Source organism: Tursiops truncatus, chromosome 3 (genome assembly GCF_011762595.2).
Source record: "Tursiops truncatus isolate mTurTru1 chromosome 3, mTurTru1.mat.Y, whole genome shotgun sequence".
In the NCBI taxonomy this organism is placed as follows: domain Eukaryota; kingdom Metazoa; phylum Chordata; class Mammalia; order Artiodactyla; family Delphinidae; genus Tursiops; species Tursiops truncatus.
In genome coordinates, this window is record NC_047036.1 from 54,302,402 (window position 1) to 54,326,920 (window position 24,519).

Consider the following 24,519-nt stretch of genomic DNA (forward strand, 5'->3'; position numbering starts at 1 on the left):
ATGTAGACACAATGAAAGGGCGGGGGTGGGGGGGAGAAAAGGAGAGCCAGGTCCAGTTATCTCTCCTGTGCAGCTGAGAAAAGCCTTTATCCTCCTAACCATTCTGAGAAGGTGGCGCTAGGTCAGCTCTCCAAGAAACCAGGAAGGGATGAAAGAAACACACAAGAGTGATGGCAGTGAAATCTGGGCTTCCCGCCTCTTACCAGGCTCTTGGTAAAGCAGGCCTAGGGCTGAGTACACCCTCAGGTGCTCAGGCCCTGGGATTCCCCACTCACTTCTCCCTGGGCCTAAGCATTCACCACACCCCCTTCCACAAGGCTGCTGGCTGACCCCCAGGTACATCCAGGCCTGCCCACTTCCACTCACTTCAGTAGCATCTTCTTCCAGGAGGACAGAGGAGCAAGCAAGCCTGAATGTACGGCTTATTTGTTGGAAAGCCCTAGGGGTATTTGTGGGTAGTGACCAGGTCTTAGCACCAACTTGCTAAGAAACTTTGGGTAGGTAACTTAGCCTCAGATACCGCATCCATAAAATGAAGTCAGTTGGAATCTCCCCTGGTGTTATATCCCAGGGAGGGGGTATGGATCAGTGAACTGTTAAAAGAAATGGCCTCAGGATGACAGGTGTCAGCTAACTGCAAGCCATCCTGATTCATCTGATGAATCTCTCTGATGGAAAAAACAAGAAAAAGAGAGGAGAAAGAGACAAAGAGGTGGATGGGAGGAGAAAGGGGAGAGAGAAAGAGGGAGAGAGAGAGAGAGACAGAGGGAAATTTTTTAAAGGTTAAGGTAATTCCACATATAAGCAGGCTTCCTTCCCACTCTCCAGCCTCAGGAGAAAGAAGACATTGGCTTTCTCTTCCCAAGAAAGCTTTCCTAATAGTGAGGGGCTCCTGAGGGACTATAGAGGGAAAGGTGATTTGATTCTGCCCAAGGTGAATTCTGCACATTCTTGCTCTCAAGATAATTCCCCTGTCTGGCTTTGCAACTATTTTTAGGGTTACCCTGAAGAGTTTCGGGTATGTGAGTCTATTTATTTGCCTGGAGGACCAATCAGCTCAGTGGAATAGGTAAGCCTGTAGGATGGTGTGGTTGGCCTGAAAGAAATGATGCTTCCTTAGAATCTCCTTACGCTCTCCAATGTTCTATACAAGTGGTTCTCAAAGTGTGATTCCCTGGGAACTTGTAAGAAGTAAAATTCTTGCACCCTACTGAGACCTACCAAATCAGGAACTCAGCAATTTATAACAAGCCACCTGCGTGATCCTGATGCTTGGCAAAATTTGAGAATCACTGCTCCACACCAGGACTCCTTAAATGTTAATGTATACACAAAGCACTTAAGATTGCGTTAATCTTCAGGATTTGACTTAGCAAGTCTTGGTACTCCACACATCTCCTGAGCTCCACGTGTTGCTTATGCTCTTGTCTCCAGACCACACTTTGAGTGGCAAAGCTCCACATCAGTGATTCACATAAGAATTCACATGAGAACCAACTGAGGGGATTTTTTAGACTATCAATGCTTGAGCCCCATCCCCAGAAATGCTAATTCAAATGGTTTAAGGTTGTATCCCAGCCTCTGCATTTTTTATAAACCTCCCCAGGTTCCTCTCACCAGGGTGAAAACTGCTGCCTACACTTTCAACTTTATTGCATTCAGTTAACAATACTTTGATCTCTGTTTGTGTAATACTCACTGAGTAGCACAGGCAGACCTCCGAGATATTGTGGGTTCAGTTCCAGACCACTACAATAAAGCAAATAATGAAATAAAGTGAGTCACACGAATTTTTTGGTTTTCCAGTGCATGTAAAGGTTATGTTTATATGATACTGTAGTCTATTAAGTGTAAAATAGCATCATGTCTAAGAAAACAACTTACAATCATTAATTTAAAAACACTCTATTGCTCAAAGGAAACCATCAACAAAACAAAAAGACAACCTACAGAATGGGAGAAAATAAATGATATGACTGATAAGGGGTTAAGATCCAAAATATATAAACAGCTCATACCTGTCAACATCAAAAAAACAAACAACCCAATTAAAAAATGGGCAGAACTAAATAGACATTTTTCTAAAGCAGACATACAGATGGCCAAGTACATGAAAAGATGCCCAACATCATTAATCATCAGAGAAATGCAAATTAAACTACAATGAGATATCACCTCACACCCGTCAGAATGGCTATCATCAAAAAGACCAGAAATAACAAATGTTGGTGAGGATGTAGAGAAAAGGGAACCCTCATACACCATTGATGGGAATGTAAATTGGTACAGCCACTGTGGAAAACAATATGGAGGTTTCTCAAAAAGCTAAAAATAGGACTTACGTATTATCCAGCAATTTCACTGCTGGGTATTTACCAAAAAAACACTAATTTGAAAAGATACCTGAACCCCAATGTTCATAGCAGCATTATTTACAATTGCCAAGATTTGGAAACAACCTAAGCCTTCATCACCAGATGAATGGATAAAGAAGATGTGGTGTGTGTGTATACACACACACACACACACACACACACACACACACACACACACACAATGGAATACTACTCAGTCATAAAAAAGAATGAAATTTTGCCATTTGCAACAACACTTGGAGGGTATTATGCTAAGTGAAATAAGTCAGAGAAAAATGAATACTGTATGATATCATGTATATGTGGAATCTAAACAAATAAAACCAACTAGTGAATATAACAAAAGATAAACAGGCTCACAGATGTAGAGAACAAACTGGTGCCTCAGTGGGGAAAGGGGGGGGAGGAGCAACATAGGGGTAGGAAATCAAGAGGTACAATCTACTGTATATTAAATAAATAAGCTACAAGGACAGCACAGGGAATATAGCCAATATTTTATAATAACTATAAACGGAATATAACCTTTAAAAATTGTAAATCACTATACTGTATACCTAAAACTTATATAACATTGCAAATCAACTATACCTCAACAACAAAAAAACTTTATTGCTAAAAAATGCTAACCATCACCTGGGCCTTCAGCAAGTTGTTATCTTTTTGCAGTAATATCAAGGATCACAAATATAATAATAATGAAAAAGTATGAACTATTGTGAGAATTACCAAAATGTTACACAGACACATGAAGTGAGCAAATGCTGTTGGAAAAATGGTGCCGATAGACTTGCTCAACGCAAGGTTGCCACAAACCTTCAATTTGTAAAAAATACAATATTTTCAAAGGGCAATAAAACTTAAACGCAATAAAACAGGGTATGAGTGTATATGCATCTTAAGCACCCGATCACTGTAAATGCATATCAATGAGGTCGTTGGTCTAGTGATATAACGGCAGAGAGAACTTGAGGCATTAAGAAGGGAGGAAAGACTTTAGAAGAACTAGAGTCAGGAAGCTGGAAGTGCTGATGCCTGACTGTGTTTGTTACAAGACTTTGGAGTTGCCTAGTGTTTCTTTGATGATCAAAGGGAATTTTTCAATTGTAAGAGGTGTCAGGAAACACTGTGAAAGACTGAAATGGGCAACAAAGGTTATTGGGTTCCTAGGATAGCCCCTTGGGCTATCTTTGTCTTTCAAATGAAACCACAACTCCATAAGTTGTAGAATATTGATAGAATGTAATAGAAACCAGTTTTTCATAGAAATGCAAATTATGTGGAGATGTACTCAAGTTTCGTCCTATAGACATGGACCAATTTTATATCCATCTATAAATTCATTTCAGCATTCCCAATGGCCTATGTATGTATGTGGGTTTTTAATTAACCTTTGAAACAGTTGTGCCATTTTACCAGTTCCTTAATTAATTGGTGTGTTAAATAAAATCTTTGACGTGTTGATTTTATTTTGTATCTGTAGAGGGTTATGGCTTTACCACTGGGGAAAAAATAGCCTTTAGCAAAGGGAATGAACTTCACTGCATAGTTGTGATAGGTTGAATAACGGCTCCCAGAGATGTCCACTCCCTAATCCTGAAGACCTCTGAATCCCTGGTAAAAGGGATTTTACAGATGTGATTAAATTAAGAATCTTGAGATGGAAAGATTATCCTGGATTATTTGGTGGGGAGGGCAATGTAGTCACAATAGTCCTTATAAGAGAGAGACAGAAGGATCACGTCAGAGAGGAGATATGAGGACAAAAACAGAGTTTCAAGTGATGAGCAATAGGGACCACAAGCCGAAGATGCAGGGTGTCTCTAGAGACTGGAAAAGGCAAGGAAATGGATTCTTCCCCAGAGCTTCTTGAAGGATTGCAGCCCTTACAACATGTTTTGGACTTTTGACCTCTAGATCTGTAAGCTAATACATTTGTATTGTTATAATTTATTACAGCAGCAATGGGAAAGTAATACAGTAGTGATCAGAAGGCTGCTTCCAGTTCCCTTTAAAGGCCATGAGTCACATGGGAGTGTTTGCTGTTTGCTTTGACAAGCAAAGATGACTCATGCCGTGCTCCTGCCTCTGGCTCTCCATGGCTGAAAGGAGAAGGTTTGACTTACACTCCTTCTAACCTTCTCTCCAATTTGGTGTTCCAGCTTCCCTGCCTGAACCAGTAAATGCCACCCCACTTCTAATGACCTTTGAGTCAATGACCTCTTCTTTCCCCTCTCACTCAGACTTACAAAAAAGGATACTACTGAAGTTTAAATCCTCAGTTCTTGGGGGCTCTTGGAAGCATTCCTCAGCCTCATCTCACCCCTCTGTAACTTACTCTTATTCTTGTCAATCTGCACTGAGGATACCGAGGACCATGGCATGGGTGACTCACTGAGGGCCAGCAAGTAAGTGGCTGGGCCTCCCTCATCCTCCCAAGGGGTTCAGCAGCTCTGGCCTGACTCCTTCTCTAACGAGGTACTCTCAACATGCCCTTCACACTGCAAAGGGATGAGCTGCAAAAATGCCTCCTGATCCCTGAACTTGGTCTTCTTGTTCTCTTATCCCAAATCCTGGTCTTTCTCTTCCTCTTCTAAACATGCTTTGAACTTTAGAATTCTTCCTCACTTACAAAAGCAGCTATGGAAGCCCCTACCTGCTGTATCAAATGCTGAACCGAGAGAACAGCAAAGAGACACAGTCCTTGACCCTTGGGTGTTCACAAGTTAAGACATGGACAAGATAGCCACTTAACCTAAACATGAGATGGTGAATAGACAAGGAAGAATTTACACATTTAGGTCAAGGGTAAGCGCACAAAGGGGGAGAAGTGACTGGGGTGGGGAGGGAGGTGGGGAGGCCCCATGAGGTCCAAGCCCAGGCAGAAGTGAGAAGCCACTACATTCCAGCGGTCAGTGCTGGGAAGAGCTTTCATGGGTTTCATGGACGTCAATGAACCTTTTTGCAGGGGGTAATGAGTAAGAGAAGCTGTTCTCCAGATACCTGCAGTTCAATAGGTCCCCAGGGAGAACAGCCTTTAGGGGGGCACTGGCCTGAAAAGCTTCAGAGTAGTGAGTCAGCAGACACTATTCACTCCTAATAAGAGCCCTGCAGACAGACCTCTCCAGGAGAAACAAAATCAAGTTCCAGCCCCATCAGCTATTATGGTTGATTTTCAGCCAATTGCACCTAGAGTGAGCTGGAAAAGGTACCAGTTAACTGTTGTGATGTAGCAGCACTCAGGAAAGCAACCCGGAGCTCCCATCTTAACTTGTCACTTTCCCCTGCCCGGCAAGTGGAGAGGCAGGGCTGCACGAATCCCCACCGTCCCAAGCCTGTGAATTAGGCACCCCCATCACAAGGAAATAGCAGGGCTGTGCCAGGTCCTGAGCTATTTCATCAGGAGAAATCTCCAGACTCTTCTCTTTCCTATGTTCTAAGAAACAGACCTAGGAGGGGGGGCTATTTCTACGCCTTGAACACTTAGAGAGGAAGGCTAATGACAAAATATTTGTAGAAAACACCTAATTTTAATAGATACATTAACCAGGAAGCATCATATTCTCTCTCTCCCTCTCTCTCTCTCTCTTTCTCCTTTTAGGGGAATGAGGAACTAGGATGTGGTTCCTGGTTGGTATGGATAGAAAGCCTCTCAAAATCTCCTTTGATAGGGATTGGTTTGTCCTACCTGCTTTTTTAAAAGTATTATTATTTTCTTATCAAAGTAATACATGAATATAAGTTTTAAAATGAAATGATAATAGACGAGATTTATTGAAGACTTCCCATAGGCCAGACACCATATTAGGTCTTTTACAAGGATTATCTCATTTAATTCTCAACACACCCCATGACTATGTCATCCCCATTGTACTGATGTTAAAACTGAGGTTGGTGTATCATCGGTAACTTTCCCAAGGTCGTGATGTTACTAAGTAGTGGCATTAAAATTTGAACTCGGACAGTTTTTCTCTAGAGTCAACACATTTAACATTATGGTATTCTGCTTCAAGAAAGTTTATAATAAAAGTTTAGAGTCTTCAAAACTAAAAGCACCAGATTCCTAAAACACACACACACACACACACACACACACACGCGCCCAACTCTCACTGTCCCACTCCTGAGAGGCATCTACTTTTAACTCTTTGCGGTGTATCTTTGGGTGTCTACCACTATAGTTCTAAATAATATTCATATACTTACATCTCTTGGTTTATAATTTTGCTATAATCTATTTAATTCTTATTATGGCAGATGAGCATTTTAGCTCTTTTATTTTTTCAATATAATTATAATTATAGCTTTGGTTAAATCCATATTCAGTGTTTTATTTTTGACTACTGTTCACTTCTAAGCCAAGTAATGTACACTATTTACATTCTTTATGTTGTATAACTTTTTGTTTTTCCTATAGTTAATTATTACCTAATTTTTTATTTGCTTAGGGTTTTTTTTTTTTTAATCAATGGCAAAAATCTTTCCATATCTTCCTATAGCTATGTACCATGGCTTTTCTGGGGGTTTTTTTTGCAGTTCGCGGGCCTCTCACTGTTGTGGCCTCTCCCGTTGTGGAGCACAGGCTCCGGACGCGCAGGCTCAGCGGCCATGGCTCACGGGCCCAGATGCTCCGCGGCATGTGGGATCTTCCCGGACCGGGGCACGAACCCGTGTCCCATGCATCGGCAGGCGGACTCTCAACCACTGCGCCACCAGGGAAGCCCCTGTACCATGGCTTTTAATACAATTTTTCTCATCTTCAAGCCCATCAGATGACCAAGTTTCAACATCTCTCTGGAGGCATTTTTCCCAGCATCCTCTTTTCTCCTGTTCCCCTTTGGGCTGGTGTTCTGTATTCCTGCCACACAGCTGTGGTTCGGGAACTTCCCTTTACCATCATCCAGGGAATTCCCTTTCCCTCTTTCCTGCATGGATCTCCTGTTTCCTAAAACCCCCGTCTTCCTCTTTATTAGTTTATACCCTGTTTTGGTCAGTATATCCTTCTATAGTTTCCTGAGAAAGTGGCAGCATAGTCCAAATAACTTTTATGTCGCTTTTACTCACCCCCTTCATCTTTTTCAGTCTCCCCCACCCAACCTCTTCCCATATTTTGCAATATTTGGTGTCTCCAATTTTGATGCCTTTCCAGAGTCCTGCAGGTAAATTGGCTAAATTTAGTTCTTCCTTTATAGACCCTGAGTTTTGACCTTGAACTGTTTTGCTAAGTCATTTACCAAACTTCCATCTGATTTTATCTCCATAGCTCATGTTTCAGGGTTTCATTTGGCTTCTAGTATCATGGAAGGCAGTGTTGCTGTTTCCTGTGATTCTTGTTACTAAGGGGATGGGTTTTAAGAAGAGAATGGGCTATTGTTATCCTGCTCTTGTTAAGCCCCACGTCTCTTCATCACTGGCTGTCTTACAGAGTTGGTATCGGGCAAGGTTGGATCATAAGATGATCAATGCTCTTTACTCAATAAATGTCCCACAAAGCCAGTTCGTTATTACCTCTGTGGTCAATTGATGTCTTGAAGGCCTGGGAATTGGAATAATTTTGTCAAGCCTAAAGGCTCAGGCTAGCTTTTGTCCACCTGCAAGTCCACTTTGATCCTGGTGGGATGCTGTTTTTCTTCCTTTCTTATTGGAGTATAATTGCTTTACAATGTGGTGTTAGTTTTTGTTGTAGAACAAAGTGAATCAGCCGTATGTATACATATATCTCCTCCCTCTTGAGGGGATGTTGTTTTTCAGTCCTTGGATGGGTGGAAAACTAAGTGCCTAACAATCACTAGAGAAAGAAAGAGGCTTTCCAAGCTTCCCTTTCCCCATTTATAAAGTCATGATAATAACAGTGTTATATTTAATAAAGTTAGTAAGGATTTAATGAGCTAATATATAAATGGTGTAGCATAGTACCTGACGCAAAGTAACTATTCAATAAACATTAACTCTTATTATTAAATCCTTTTGCTCAAGTTTCTGACCCAGATGGAATTTTGCATCAAAGCAAAAGGATGGATAACACTGTCAAGTTTTAATTTTTTCTCATTGGGTCTCCACTTTAACCAACTACAGGCTTGTTTTTTCCTCTGTGAAAACAGAAATATCTTGATTTATAAACAAATAATCAAATCAGACTTCTATAACTATTGCAGCCTGTGGGAACCTCCTGACCTTCTGTAGCATCTTTATCCACATTACGCACTTGGTACTTAATCGAACAACCAGAGGCCACTGAGGCCATGTGATGGACTTCGGAACAAAGTCTTCTCTCCAAACACCTCCTCTCCCTTCCTGCTTGTGAGATCCTTAGGGTTCTTAGAGAACTGGTTCTGTGTTTTTTTCTGAAAGTCTCCAGCACAAGTAGGTATCAAATTGTTGTTTTATGATGAATAAGACTTGTCATGCTGAGTATATTCTTATCCAATACAGAAAAGAAAGTACGAGCACCAGTCAGTTTATTAAGACCTCTTCTTTCTAGCAACACAGGCTGGACATTGGCTTTTGTCCTGCCCTGAGCACCAGAAGCCCCTTGGGGTCAGTTAGCACAAGTTGAGCAGAGGCCTCTCATATCTGACGGAATCTACGGAGAGTTACTTTTTCGGCTGCTTTACCCTACTTCAGACCCTCACACTTGACCACTGTTGTACCGCAAAACCTCAGGTTAGTGGATCCCCCATCCTCCATGCCAGCAAGCCTGCCCCTGTCCCATGATGTTTCTAACAGCACCACTTGCACCAAGGCAATAAAAGCCTTTATTGGCCCCAGTCTAAGCTTCTTCTAAACTAACCCTGAACCACCTCTACCACTTTTCCTCCCATGTCTCCCCTGCATGAACCCCCTGCTCCAGCCAGAATGGCCTATTTATTCCATCCTCTTCTCCCCTGAATACGGGACACTTGTATCTTGGTCTTGCCGAGATACACCCCATGACCTCCTCTCCTACGTATGTGTCAAGACTCCAGTAAAACCTTACGTCCTCCAGGAGGAATACCTCCACTCTAATTCACAGAGGTCTTCCCTCTCTCAATTTGCTGTAGTTACCATTCTATATTATATGCTGCCTTCTATTAGCAGTTGTATTTTTATGTGCAGATATGTTATTTCCCCTTAACATTTGGGTGTTTGCTTTGTGCCACTTACTTTATAAATGTCTAATTCACTTAATTGATGTCTAAAATTAATTGCTAATTTTTATAGCAAACATATGAGGCAGGTCCTATTATTAGCCCCACACTAGATTAGGAAACTGGGACAGAAAGAGGTAAAGGAGGTTAGTAAGTGGTGGAGCCGGTAGACCCAATACCCTATGTACTTAGCCACTACGCTATGCCCTGCACACAAGAGTCACTCAATAAATATTTGCTCATCAATTAATTGTTGATTTTCCCACCCATTCTCTGACCCAGTCCTGCCTACACTACCTTCTCAAAGAGAGCCCAGCTTGGGAAGATGACCAAAGGTCTTCATTACGCTGACCTCCTTGGGATAAAAGTATACCCAAAATAGCTGGAACCGTGTTATTTTGATTCCGTGTTTCATCACTGTGGTCTGAGATTCCACTCTGAAATTCTTTGTTACCAGAACCCCCAGATATAGGGCCTGTCGTAAAGTTGTTATTTTTGATATCAGAAAGTTTCTATTTGAAACATTGTCTATTTACATTCCTTAGCCCAAAATAGTATGAAGTGTCAGTATAATGTCTTCATGTTTCTAATAGAATGTGATAATGTTACATCAAGAGTCACAAGGCCCAGTGAGGTATTTTTGCCCTCTCTCTAGCTTTTGGGAAAGCGTATTATGCTAATGAGTAAGGTCACATTTATGAAGTGATGCCAGTATATCTTTCCCCAATATGAGAAAGAAGATAGAATACGTATGGAATTCAGTTGTTGGCAATGCACAGGAATAAGTTGCCCTCATTAGAGCAAAAGTTCTCACAACTCCCTCATTACAGTGTCATGAATCGGCCCACTCCTGGTTTTATCCTGGCCCCCAAAAGAAAATCATGTGTCCAAGGCCACTCCTGTGGGACTGCAGGACCCATTATATCACATGAATGCCTTCATCTTCTCCTATTGTTATTATTGAGATAAATTCCAGGTACAGTGAATAGCATCAAGGACCATCTGCAGGAGGAAAAGCCGTACAAATGCATCCTGCTGATGTGTGAAAGGGGACGAAGGAGGTTTGCTGCCAATCATTGTCACATCACAACCCTATTCGTCTGCTTTTTGCATGCTCGTCATTTTACCAAAAAGCCAAGAAAAATGTAGAGGGTGGTGTATTTGTTACTGTCTGGTTTTAAAGCAAACGTATCAGAACTTGGTCATTTATATCAACGTGTTCTTAAAAGTAGTCACTTTAGGAAGTTGGGCCCTCAATCTCCAAATTCTGCCACTGCTTACACATTTGCTTCTTCCTTTTTGGAATTGTCTTCAGGACAGGATATCATAATTTATCACCCAAAGTGGGGCACTTTGAGAGTGACAGTGGGCACTATTAATAATTAAGTTAACCGGGGAAAACTCAGTCTTGGGCAACGAGAATGGGTGATTACTTTGCTCTAGGGCCACATCAGAAAATCAGTTTTCATCATTTTTTGACCAAAATGTTCTTACTCGGCTGATATACTAGAATATTATTTATAGTTTGTACAATTACATAAATTAAAAACCATAAAACAATGGTTTAGGTTATTTAGAAATATTCATGTAGTAAAAGTGTATAAATAGACTGGACTGACCCCAGATCATGACAAGGGTTGATCCTAGGGAGAAGGGAGGGAAATGGGACCAGGGAGGACAAAGGGAACTTCAACTTTGTTGGGGACACTTTTTTTAAATCTACAATGAACATGGTAAAGTTATTAACATTTACAAATTGTTCATAAATTTTGGCAATATTATCTCTTGAAGCTTTCTGTTATTTTTTCAAAATTAAGGGGAAAAAAATTGAGGTTTTACTGAACGTCTCTTGAGGAAGCTTAAAAGAAGGGATGAAACACACATCACAGGTACAACTTTCCAGAGGTGCTCCATATACACCTTCATCTGAAGTCTCACCTGTCAGCCTCCTCTCCCCTCTCCCTCTCTGTCCTGCTGCCTTCTAATATGCCAATTCTGTCCTTTTCCCTCCTTCTCACATGAAAAAGCCACCTGATCTATTCTCATTATAATTTCTGCCTCCGTCTTTCTGGGGCAGAATGTGTGAAGATGTGGGTATTCATCCCAATCAGAATAACTTGGGAGCTGGTAACTGGCTTCCTTAGACACAGAGCTTCTCAAACTTTAATGCACTAGGAGGCACTTGGGGATCTTGCTGAAAGGCAAATTCTGATTCAGTAAGACTAGGTGGGGCCTGAGGTTCCTTTGGTCTACAGAGCTCCCTGGTGTCTTGGTGCTACTGGCCCCTGGACCATACTTGGAGGAAAGAGGCCTTGGAAACTGAGTGAAGGAGGAGTAGAGGAAAGGACTGGTGGGAGCCTGCAATTACAGTTTAGTATTTTTCCCTGTGTTCCTTGTCACGCGCGTGCACACACACACACACACACACACACACAGTTTACCACTCTGACCCCAGCAACACCCATTGTGGCCTCTCAATCTCTGATTTTTATCGCTTCCTTGAAACTTATTTTCTATACTTGCAAAGTAAATCTAAACATAATGTTGGGCTCTGTATCAAAGCGGGGGTGGGTGTTATCAGCAGAAGAACATTTACAGTAATAAACTCAGGTTGTCTGAGGCTAGATACTGTATGTTGATATTTATGACCCCGCTTCTAAAAAGAAAAGGTAAAAATAATCTGCTAAGTAGCATTTCCATTAGTATTTTTGTAACAATTAACTACCATTCATTTATAGACCTGTTAAAATAGTCTATAGCATTTGCCTCATCACTGTAGAATTTCTTGGTTTTAATGGCCTTAGTGCCTAGGGTAAAGCCAGACCCAGAGACGTGATTTACCAAGTGATTTAGGAATCCCCAGTAAACTTAATTCCTTCCCCATTCTCCTCATTTCCAACCCACTGAGCTGCTGTGACCCGAAACTTTTGGCCGTTTTTGTCTACAGGATGAAATTTAGAGGATGACAGACTTCACCTCACCCGAGAAAAGCTCTTAAACAATGACTGTTCTTTTACGTATGCATGAAACTATATATATGGAAAGAATGCTTATACAGCCCTTAACGTGGGATGGACACTCTGTGAAGTCCTTTAAAAATATTTAATACTCCTAACAATCCTAGAATATAGGTAATATTATGATCCCCATTTTACAGATGACAAAAACTAAGGCACAGAAACTCACCCAGTGTCACATAGCTAGTGTCAGGCGTTGTTATATCTAAAGCCCATATTCTTACCCACTTCAATGGAATAAATTGTATTTTAGTTTGGGTTCCCTCAAAATTAGAGCCTGAGGCAAGGGCTTGAATGCAGGCCATTTATTTGGGAGGTGATTCCAGGTCACACAAAAAAGAGAAGGAGGTGGGGGGTAGTGAGATTGGAAAGGAAGAGGAGCCAATATCAATGAGCATCTTCCAAAGACCTCTGAGAATCTTGGCGAAAGGTCCCAGGATCACCCACCTAAAGGAGGGTAGGCTGCAGCACAGACCCAGGGCCACTCCCTCCCCCATTGATTGAAGGTCACCCCGAGGGCTACCACTCTACTTCTGGGCTGCACTTGAGCAGTAACTGGCCGGGAGCAGGTCGTGAGCAGATGTGGAAATATGCGGGGGCACCAATCAGCTCAAAGCGAGTCTGGTTTGGGCCGCGGCTTAAATCAGAGGTGGGCCGAGCTGATGTGACGGGGCTCCAGTGTTATTTCCAAGACTGCCTCTAGAAGCAGTGACATTCGGCGGTGAAGGACTCTGCCTGGGGAATGTTGCAGAGCATGTAGGCTAGATAATCCCTTCATATATGAAACTCTATAATTCTCTAAGTAAAAGTTCGTAGGAGCCATCACACTTTGGCAATAATAAAAATGCTATATCTTTAACATTATAATTATCAAGAGTGATGAGAAGTATAATTTAAGGGAATACTGTCAGTTGCAGCCAACTTCTTTTCATTCACATCGAGTACTATTTAGACACGACCCCCAAGTAGTAATAATTCCAATGGAGAAATAAATCCTTTTGAAATATGTGTTAATATACTCTGGCTTTGGTCAGTTGGAGGGGTAAATTTCCTGTAGACTCTCGTCCAGAGGCTGTCATGACTAAGAACACGAGATTTCCAATCTTCTAATGATAATTCCAAGTCGGGAATATGTTTCACACGGGAATGTGCATATATGTTCTCTTGCTAAACCAACACTCTCAGTTAACAATGGGGTTTTTGAAAACTGGAAGGTGACTTCCTGTGCTCAGTGCAATGCCATCCATCCTATCCATTTTGCTGAATTCCCGAGTAAGTACCAGAAGGACCCTTGGTGAAGACTCAGTTTTATCCACTGACTCACAGTTGTGGTTAAGGTTGAAGAAATTCTGAGTCTTCTGCCTCCAGGCCACTGGCCATTTCTAAGTTTGGAGGTTCTATTTGGTCAATTCAGGATGCTTTCTGAGGAATCATGTGTTAGGATTGTGGGGAGTAAGGGGTCAGCTCAGGTCACATCAAAGTGCAGCTCAGCCCAGCCCAGCCTAGGCAGCTGGTGAGGATTTGGCACCACTGGTGAAAGGATGGGATGGAGGTCAGCTTTGTTGGTTTGACCCCTCAGTGGACCTGTCATCTTGGTACAGTTCCACGGCCACAGAGTGTAACCTCATTCCAAGCTGTGGTCTCCTTCACGCTTCCCTCCTGGCTCATCCAGGGAACAAAAGAGAGGCTGTGGATGAGTCTGTGCGCACTCAGCATTTCTACTGGTGTAAAACCTCAAAACTTTTGGATATTTTCCCAAAGGCCCACATGAACAGTCGGGAAACACATGAAGGCAATCAATGCCTAGAGAGAGTATTATTGTAGAATAAGGGCAACACCATTTTCTCTGTATTGTTTTCCTCTATAAGTTTCCTCTGTAATATTGAGATCCTCAATATTCACTTGCCCTTTGTTTTATTTTTTGATCACTGGTGAGTTCTTCCCTTTGGTGATTTGATGATTATATTGTCTCCCTGCTCCTGACTGTCAACACAGCCTTCCTTCTCAGGAAATGGAAAAGGAGAATGTAATTAGACTTTAACAGGGGACACGCAGAGAGAATATAGAAGAATTATAGTCTCTTGGGGCAGCAAATTGTGTTGAAGGCCCCACTCTGGTACGTTGGAGTCTTGCTTCCTGTGGGAAGGGTCACTGAGAAGAAAAAAGATAATTCTAGATTGCCACATGAGTCAGTCAAAAGAAAGGGCTGTGATTGTACGGACTCTAGCCATTGCAAAGGACAGAAACAATTCAAATTAGCTTTGGCAAAAATGGGAATGTCTTTCTCACATCACTGAGAGATTCAAAGGGTCAAGCAACTTTTGTGTTCAAATGTATTCAAGGATTCAAAAGAGGTTGACAAAGAGTTTTTTCTTCTCTGCTTGCTTCTGATCGCCTTCCTTTTCAGATAGGCTCTCGCTCATGTAGCAAGATGGCTGTAGGAAGTTCCAAGCTCAGAACGCGCTTGTGGAGCCAGAGAAAGTGAGAGGCCAAGTCTTTCCTGAGAGCTCTGGGAAGTCTCAGGAAGTCCTCTTATTCGTCTGTGTATCAGTCAGCATAGGCTGGTTATGCTGTGGTAATAATCAAACCCAAATCTGAGGCTCAACACCCAAGTTTCTTTCTTGTTCACATTACATGTCCCATGTAAGTCGTTGGTCATCAGGGACCCAGGATGATGGATACTCCACCATTTTGTAGCTGTACAACCTGGGGTTTGAGATTTCCTTTGCTGTGGCATAAGAAGGGAAGGAACTAGAGAATCAGACATGAGTTTTCTGCTGCTTCAGCCCACAAGTAACCAACATCATGTCCTCTTCCTTCCTTTGGCCAGAACCAGCCGCACGGTCCTGCCTAACTTGCAAGGTGACAAGGAATGTGAGAGAGGATTTAGAATGTTCAACAAGCATCACTGTCCTTACTACATATGGCTTGGGTTATATGCCCATCTTTAGGTCAGGGCTGTGGCCAGAGGACTAAATGCTTCCACTGCTGGACCTAAGCCACATGCCATCCCAGGGAATGGTGAGGAAGCTCAACGCAAACCTCCAGAGATCCAGTAGCTCCAGGCCTAGTCAAGGGCTGACACTCCACCTGGAGCAGCTCTTAGCAATCAGATGTTGCTTGGAAGCATGTTTCAAGCCTTGGGAAGCATATTTCAAGCCATGTTTCCCCAAAGTGAAATTCCCATCCAAGATGAAGTCTGGTGAACTGGTCACAGGGTGATGACTGAGAACACAGAGCTTGTGTCATCCGGAAGGGAGAGGACACTGGGATCCCTGGAAGTTGATTCAGACCACACGCCTGGGAAGACTGCCAAGGGAGCCAGATCATGAACGTCTACCAATGGCCAGAAGGAGGCAGTTGAGTGGGTGAGGCTGCTGGAAGGCCAGCACCTGACCAGGCCTGCTTTTAGCAACGGTCCTGTGCATCCTCTGCCTTGTGGAAAAGGGGAATGGAGTGTGGTCAGTAGAAAAATGCCTCCAAAGCCCTCTACAATCTAATCCCCAGGTCCTGGCAATATGTGACATTATGTGGCAAAGGGGAATTAAGGTTGCTAATCAGCTGACCATGAGATGGGAAGATTATCCTGGACCATCCAGGTGGGCCCAAAGTAATCAGAAGCGTCTTTATAAATGGAAGAGGGGGGCAGGAGAGAGAGAACCAGAGAGATGGCAGCACGGCCAGAGACTCAGCCAGACCTTGCTGGCTCTGAAGATGGAAGATGGGGACCATGAACCGAGGAATGTGGGTGGCATCTAAAAGCTGGAAAAAGCCATGAAACAGATTCTTCCCTAGCACCTCCAGAAGGAAGGCAGCTTTGCCAAACCTTGATTTTAGCCCAGTGAGACTTCTGATCTCCAGAATTAGAAAATAATACATGTGTGTTGTTCTGAGCCACTAAGTTCGTTTGAATTTGTCACAGTAACAATAGTGACACCGTGGCTCAGACGTTTAGCAGCCTCCCCCCGAAAGTGCATAAGGGAGAGGGGTTTAGGCATGACCGAGACCCTCAGGATCAAGACAGAGCTGTGGACACCTCCTAGGCTGGTCTCAGGAGGTGAAAGGAGCCACAGGCTGATAAGGAGGGCAGATGCTACGGCTCCTGTGATGGGGAAGTAGACCAAATCCAAAGAAGGTACCAGGGAACACGGTTCTTCTTGGCCCACTGTGTCCTTTCTGGATTTAAGGCAGTTCCAACTTTAGCCATCATATGACTACCACTTTTACCCAAGATATGAATATCGAATTGGAACATATGAAAATCAAACACAAACACAAACAACTGGATATTTATCGTTCAGGATCAGGTAGATGGAGCATCGCAAGAACTCAAACTTTATAAGTCAAAAAGCTACAGCCAAACCCACAGACCTAGCAGTAAATGAGTCCAAGTTGAGAGTCACGGACAGCCTGGCCTTTGCTAATAATCCTCACATAAGTGATCCTCGCGGTGTGCTCTCTATCATGGTCATATAGAAGGAGATGATAATGAAAGCAACATTCTTTTACGGTTAGCCGGTGAGTTTGCACACGTAGCCATGCACGCATAGACACACAGAGACAGCTAAAACTTTTTCGTCTCTTCAATCAGCTTGTCTGCCAAGAAGAAGTAAACACTAGCAGGAAAGACTTGCCTCCTTCGAGTCAAATGGATTTTCCCCCTCCCACCTTTGAGAATTGCTCCCGTGTGCAGGTAGACTACAAATAGGGCCAGAGGAATGAGGCTTCAACGGTGGGTAATGAAACTCAGGACTCATTGCTGCCCTGAGGGGAATAGCAAGTGAGTGCTGTGATCATTTCAGAGGCTCGGGAGCCTGCATGCTGTGAGCTAATGGCCCCAGTCTTGTTCTTATGCAAGCACATGTTCACATTAAGCTTGAACTTGAATGCTCGTCTATCTATTAGTTATCAGCATCCGAGTCATCCAGAGCAGACAAACCACTCTAACATTTGGATCTCATTAGCACCCTTCCTGGCAATTATCCTTACACGGCAAAGGCAGGGAATCAACCTACTTTCCGAAGCCAAAGTATTTTCAGAGCTCTTCCAGGAATGGTTCTGCTTCAGGACAGCTGAGGCTGAGAACCGCTGAGGTGCTTGGCCACCCGTAACGAGTACCCACTGTACCCGGTTTGTGGGCATGAGAAGGCTTCTCAACTCCAGGCTTTAGTTACCAGATTTCATCAGGTAGACATTTGTCAATCTAACACATGAGGGAGAGGAAACCCACATCTATAGACCATCTGTTTGCCAGGCACACATCTATAATCTATTTTAATCACCATGCAACACCATGAAGTTGAGACTCTTATTCTCAGGTCTGAACTTGGGAAACTATTAAGGTTAAGTAACTTGCCCAAGTAGCAGAGCCCAAGCCTTCTCATGAGCTCCCTGGGCCATCCTTGCTGTGCACTAAAGTCTCCTTTTAAAAAAATCCTACTCTTCTTGCTGATTTTCTGTATTATCTGAATAAACGTTCTTTTCATCTCGGGGATACAATTTTCTAATAAGTGATCATGAAAGAGGAGACAGCATATATTTTCACTGAGCATTTCAAAGATGAACACATAAATTTTAGAGTGGTCGGGTGGCATAAGTTCTGAATTTCATTTCAGAAGACAGGTCTGTGAGTCTGAGGATAAACCATTTAATCTCACTAATCCTTATCGTAGCCGTTTGTAAAATGAAGAAAATAATACCTATCTTCCATCACAGGACTATTATGAGGATCAAATGAAATAAGTGACGCAAAATTCCTATCTACTTGTAGGATGTTTTGAGCTCACAGAAGCAAGAATATACCCATTAAAACTCTGTATGGTTACTTTCGAAATCAGGATGACCAGACTACACCTTTCATAAGATTTGGTTCATCTTCAGACACTCCATTAACTTGGGAAATGAGTTCTAGAGTAGTTATCACAAAACTAGCTACCATTTATTGAGAGCCTCCCCTGCATACATTATTACCCATCCTCACAGCTCACTCCTTCGAGCAGATATTATTGTCCACAATTAAAATCTGAGAAACTAAGACTCAGAGGCTAAGTAACTTGCTCAAACAAGTGGCAGAAGCGGGATGGGAATCCACGTATGTCTAATCCAAACTCAATGTTCTGTGCCTTGAATTTTGTAGGAAAAGAAGTCCCATGATGTTATTACTTTATAATATAATTTGCTTATTTATAAATTTACTAATTTATATAGAATCAATATACAGCCTGTGGGTCTGTCCTAAAGAGTCTGCACCATTTCCTAATTCCTGTTGTCTTTTCTGCCGATCCTTCATTTCTGCTTCCTCCCTTTTTGGACTTGGAGATGTGGACAAATGTTACATACAGGATAAAACAGGTCAGATCCTGCCAAAACCAACATAGCCAACAAAACCAATAAACCAACATGAGGTGGTCTGAGCTTGTGTTGTCGCTGACCCTTGCCCTGGTTGGCCGTGGAAAGGGGCTGCCTGTGTTCCCTGAGGTCAGCTTGGTGTGCAAGGCAAAGGGCAAACTTCATGGCAGGCAGGCGGGCTCATCCAGCTCTGCATGCAACTGCTCCAGCTCCCCTGCATCCTGCTGGACTTCCTACTTCGCTTCTATTTTAGTTCTTTGAATAAATGTGCAAAGAAGGGAAAGACTCCAGCTAGATCACAGGATGGAAATGCAGTGACAGTGCGGGATGGAATGTCTTCAAGAAGACAGAAGTCCCATTGAGCTGCCTTGCTTCCCAATCCCAGATCTGTTCAATTTAGGAGGAGGATGGATGGTGTGTGGAACTAGGTTGCTTAGATGAATACCTCAACCCAGCCACTTTCACGTTGTATATAGACAAATGTCTTAACCTCTTTGGACCTGTTTTATCATCTTTAATGGGTGAATAACCCATAGAGTTCTTGTGAGGATTAACTTATCCATGTGAAAGACCCAACACAGTGACTGACACGTAGAAAACAACACATTGGTTGGGTGGGGAAGGAAGTGAGTACATACTCATGTAAACTGGAGAAGACCTGGTGTGTTCCAACCATGCACTGTGACTCTGGGTTGGACCAGAACCATCATCTTCCCACAGAGCAGTCCTGGTATGACCCAGAAATGCCTTTCTGGATTGCTGGCTCAGCTGTGACCAGATTCCCTCAGGAATGGTACCAAATCTCTGTTTATACAACGTTTTCTCAAACTGTGGAGTGGGGACCACTTGAGTCACAGTCATCTTGAGTGCCTTTCAAAATGCACATAGGTGGGCTCTACCCAGATCTATAGAACCAATACCTCTTGGATGGGAATGGAGTGGGAATTTTCACCCTTGGTTCTCTCTTGCTCTAGAGCCAGACAGAATTAGCCAAGCTGAGGCTGGGCAAGAGGAGTGAGGGAATGAGACTCCAGGGAGGGGATGGAGCTGAACATGTTTCTGAGAACCCCTCCACCTCCCAGCTCAGGAAACCACTGCCACTGGATTCCCAAGGGCAGAGTAGAGTCTGTGCTCTGCAACTTTTCTTCTGCCCACTGAAGAGAATCCTGCAGGACACTTTATGACAGAGAGGAGTTTTCCAGGCTTTTTCCTAATACTTCTGGGTTATTCTAGTAGTCATAATCAAACACTCTACAGGAAGCTCTACTAGGAGCTGGAGCAATAGGGAAGAATAAGACACAATTCATATCTGGAATTCTGTGGACAGGTGATTCATGGGCAAGACAAGGCAGCCCTTGATAAAGTAATTTAGGAGAGTATAGATTGTGACAAAAGGAAGGATTGTGGAAGGGAGAGGAAAGAACGTGGGGAAGCCTCCCCATCAACCAGATGCACACACTGAGGACTCGACTAGGACAGGGGTAAATGCTCTGAGAAGAGGCATCTCCCTTTCCTCCCTAACTCCGCAGGGGCTGAAGTGGCGCTGGGCACTATGGTGATGGACAAGACCCTGACGTTTGAGTTTAATCCCAAATCTACTTCCAGACACCTACTTAATTTTGAAAAATGATTTCAGCCCTTCTGAGGTTCATTTTTCTCATCTACAAAATGCAGAAGATAATTTTTTACTACAGGTTGGTTGTAACACATAAAAGTTACATGACAATGCTCGATAAACTCTAACGTGCCAGAGATTTATTTTAATTATTTTTTAGAATGCACAACTCCTATTCCACATCATATAGTAAACACGTGAGGTGTCACTTTTGTTATTTCTCACAGCTAACAGGATGCCTTACCCATAGCAGATCCTCAGAATATGTTACCAGCCAACACTGATAATCCTTATGTGTTAACCTTCAACAATGCAAAGAAACATCTCTGCTAAGTTCTAGGCTAGGAGCTTGGGGGTTAGGAATACTTTGCAGAGAAGTAAACATTTCAGAAGACCCGAAATCATTAAAAACCAGCCTTAATTGTCTAATTTTTTCAGGCAACAGGAGGCCTATCTTGGAAGAAGTAGGTCTGTAGGCGGAATGGTCAGAGAAGGGCAAAGATGTGTGAATGTAGAGAGGGGTATTTTCCTGCGAGTGGCGCTTTCAGCTAAAAAATCTTTCAAGGCCTCTGCTCCCAACAGAGAAACCCAATCTGGGACCCTGGTGCATGGGGCCAGCCCTATGGTGCTTGGTGTCTGCAATTCTGCTGACTGGGGGTCGTCACCCACTTGGCCAAACAGCCAAGCATCCCAGAGAAGTGGGTCTCGACCTGGCTTTACAGAACCCCATACCCACCATTCATACTCCTCAATGCATGGGACTTAGGATGGAAGGCATGGGGGCCCGTGATAACTTGGTCTAGTTCTTGTGACCTCAGAAAGGCCATTCCAGAGGGGATGGCACAGTCCACTGTGTCACCTGATTGGGGGGTGCAAGCTGCTCCTCGCTCCTCTCTCAGATCCAGAACATCCTGGAGAAAAAGGTTGCAGAGATGTTTCCCTCTGCTAGGTGGTGACTGGCTGCCCAGCTAGAGCTAGGGATAACTCCTGGCAACCGTGGAGGTTGATGAGTCACCAGAGAGGTTTCCAACCTATTCTTGTACCAAGAACAGTACGGTTACCGATTCGCATCAGCACACCTCTATTTTGGGCAGGTCTTTCTCAGAGTTGGTGTTTCCTGCAGTGCGTGTCAAGTACTCAGTCTGTCTTGAGGCCCCTCCTCCCGCATCTGGCATCTCCAGCCTGTGGAGTCACCTTGGCAACACAGGCTATTCATAATGTCAGAGAGATGTGGGACTCACACACCAAGGTTTCCTTAATCACTCTCTTATTCAATTTGCTCAGATTCTCATCTACTGAGATAATATAATTAGATGCTGGCAGCTTGGTTTCATGCCTGGGGCGTGATAGAGGACACAGCGGTGGCAGTTCCATTTCCTTGCCCCTTTATGGAGGTGAGGAGGTTGGAAAATCCAAAGGCACGTGTGTTTCTGTTCTCTTATCTATTGGTGGAAGCAGGCTGCTCTAAGATGGCGTGATGAGCTCTGATGAGCAAAGCTCTTGCTATTCGAGGCGTGGTCCACGGAACAGCAGCATCTCTTAGATGTGCAGGTTCCTCAACCCACCCCAGACCTACTGAATCTGAATCTGCCTTTTCATAAGATCCTGGGTGATGTGTATGCATGTTAATGTTTGGGAAGCACCAAGTTAAACCACTGCATGGGGGCTTGGGTGAGACTGACCACACAGCTCCAAAAGGAGTGACCCGGGGTTAGAGGGTAGGAGTTATACTAGGTAAATTGGTCAACACTGTCTCTCCAGGGTCCCACAGGATAGGAAAGCAGGGCCTCCTCAGGCCACACTGCCTCATTCATTAGGGCCCTCGGACACGTATTAATAATTTGATGCTACATCAATTGACTGACAGCCTCTGCAAGTCTGTGGAATAAAATAATGACTGCCAAGCACCCCAGACTTCTACAAGCTCTGGGCAGCCAGAGGAGGTGGATCGGTTGCTCCAATTCAGTGCACAGAACTTGTCCTAAGTCGTCACATGCCTAGCAGCCATCATCGTTTTAACACCTATGGAAACCACACAGTTGTTGGAAGCAGTATCCACTCAGCTCAGAAAATCTGAATGGGGGCGCAAGGAAAGATAAAGTGGGAGCATGGACCAGGAAGAAGGAAAACAAAAGAGGGTCAGAGTGTTGGTAAGCAAGAGTGCCTCCCTGTTTATTGTTTTGTTTGATTTTGTTTTTGTTTTTTTACTACTTTTTAAAATAGATCTTTATTGGAGTATAATTGCTTCACAATACTGTGTTAGTTTCTGTTGCACAACAAAGCGACTCAGCCATATGCCTACACAAGTCCCCACATCCCCTCCTCTTGAGTCTCCCTCCCACCCTCCCTATCCCACCCCTCTAACTCATCGCAAAGCACCAAGCCGATCTCCCTGTGCTGTGCTGCTGCTTCCCACCAGCCAACTATTTTACATTCGGTAGTGTATATATGTCCATGCTACTCTCACTCTGCCCCAGATTCGCCTTCCCACCCCATGTCATCAAGTTCCATTCTCTATGTCTACCTCTTTATTCCTGCCCTGCAACTAGGTTCATCAGTACCATTTTTTTTTGATTCCACATATATGCATTAACATATGGTATTTGTTTCTCTTTCTGACTTACTTCATTCTTTATGACAGACTCTAGGTCCATCCACCTCACTACAAATAGCTCAATTTCGTTCCTTTTTATGGCTGAGTAATACTCCACTGTATATATGTGCCACATCTTCTCTTGTGTTTCCCGCTTAGAGAAGTTTCTTTAGCATTTGTTGTAAAGCTGGTTTGGTGTTGCTGAATTCTCTCAGCTTTTGCTTGTCTGAAAAGCTTTTGACTTCATTGAATCTGAATGAGATCCTTGCTGGGTAGAGTAATCTTGGTTGTAGTTTTTTCTCTTTCATCACTTTAAGTATATCCTGCCACGCCCTTCTGGTCTACAGAGTTTCCACTGAAAAATCAGCTGATAACCTTATGGGGATTCCTTTGTATGTTATTTTTTGCTTTTCTCTTGCTGATTTTAATCTTTTTTCTTTGAATTTAATTTTTGTTGGTTTGATTAATGTGTCTTGGCATGTTTTTCCTAGGGTTTATCCTGTATGGGACTCTGTGCTTCCCAGACTTGGGTGAATATTTCCTTTCCCATGTTAGCGAAGTTTTCCACTACACTCTCTTCAAATATTTTCTCAGACCCTTTCTTTTTCTCTTCTTCTTCTGCGACCCCTATAATTCGAATGTTGCTGCATTTAGTGTTTTCCCAGAGGTCTCTGAGATTGTCTTCAATTCTTTTCACTCTTTTCTCTTTATTCTGCTCCTTGTCAGTTATTTCCACCATTTTGTCTTCCAGCTCACTTATTCATTCTCCTGCCTCAGTTATTCTGTTATTGATTCCTTCTAATGTAGTTTTCATTTCAGTTATTGTGTTGTTCATCTCTGTTTGTTCTTTAGTTCTTCTAGATCTTTGTTAAACATTTCTTATATTTTCTCAATCCATGCTTCCATTCTATTTCTGAGATTCTGGATCATCTTTACTACCATTACTCTGAATTCTTTTTCAGGTAGATTGCTTATTTCCTCTTCATTTATTTGGTCTTGTAGGTTTTTGCCTTGCTCCTTCATCTGTGACATATTTTTTTGCCATCTCATTTTTTTTTTAATGAGTGGGATTGTGTTCCTGTTTTGCTGGTTGTTTGGCCTGAGTCTTCCAACACTGGAGTTCGTAGGCTATTGGGTAGAGCTGGGTCTTGGTGCTGAGATGAGGAACCCCATGAGACCTCACTCTGATGAATATTCCCTGGGGCCTGAGGTTCTCTGTTAGTCCAGTGGTTTGGACTCGGAGCTCCCACTGCAGGAGCTTTGGCCAGACCCTGGGCTCGCAAACCAAGGTCCCACAAGCCACGTGGGGTGACAAAAATAATAATAATAATAAAAAATAACAAAGTAAAAAATAAATTTAGACTAGGAAATTAACAGAGATGTTAGAAAGAATGTAAAAATAAAAATACAGATTAATCAACAACTAGAAGGTACATCAGTACCA